At 41.6% G+C, this 885-nt stretch overlaps 1 non-coding gene across 1 annotated transcript; it reads left to right on the forward strand.

Annotated features, from left to right (window-relative positions):
• Positions 1-375: 375 nt before the first annotated feature.
• Positions 376-447, forward strand: trnap-ugg. The gene has a single exon. It is a non-coding gene; the product is annotated as a tRNA-Pro (tRNA).
• The last annotated feature ends 438 nt before the right edge of the window (positions 448-885 follow it).

An 885-nucleotide genomic window follows, 5' to 3' on the forward strand; every position in this document is an offset into this window, starting at 1 on the left:
TTACCAAAACAACAAAGAACCACTGCTGTTTCCATCCTTTGAAGTCAAGTCACTAGTGTATGGCATGTCTACATTGCCATTATGACATATTGGCTAATTTCCACACTGACTCATTCTGTAGTTATTCAAGTTATCTGAAAGATTGCCATGCCTCACCTTAATGGACCCACTGCTAGCCCCTATTGCCCTGTAACACCCAAAAAATATGTTTGATGGGTGAATTCAAGGATTTTGGTTAAATAAATTGGAGTGCTCTTCTATTACATGTTGGAAAGTGAAATATCACAGGCTAGCATATTGAAAAGTTGAGGTGTCATTTTAAGGAGAAAATAGCATTTGGTTGAGGGCTAATTCTTACTGGAGACACTGCATGGTGGCTCGTTGGTCTAGGGGTATGATTCTCGCTTTGGGTGTGAGAGGTCCTGGGTTCAAATCCCGGACGAGCCCCTTGTAAAACCTCTGACCTTTGTTTTCTCTATGTATCTTCAAAAAGAGAGAAAGTGCTCTTTCATCAATTGGGCTCCAAGTTAAGCAAATAGTACATGGCGTATTTACCATGTTCACTCGTAAGCCACTTCTTTACATACACCTGTCCAACTGGTCGCTAATGCAAGTTTCTAATCAACCAATCACATGGTAGCAACTCAGGGATGTAGACATGGTCAACACGATTAGCAGCAGTTCAGATTTATCCCAATCACCCAGTCCTTTTGGGGGTCATGGGGTGAATGTTGCCATTCCCAGCCAGTTTGAGTAAAGGCAGGGTACACCATGGATAGGTGAATCCAAGGATACTGAAGATAACACTATCGTTTGCTCTTGAATCACATGTTGAAACGTCAGATATTACCGGACTGTTGTTTGGGAAAGCTAAGTGTAATTTTA

This window comes from Oryzias melastigma, linkage group LG23 (assembly GCF_002922805.2).
Source record: "Oryzias melastigma strain HK-1 linkage group LG23, ASM292280v2, whole genome shotgun sequence".
Classification (NCBI taxonomy): domain Eukaryota; kingdom Metazoa; phylum Chordata; class Actinopteri; order Beloniformes; family Adrianichthyidae; genus Oryzias; species Oryzias melastigma.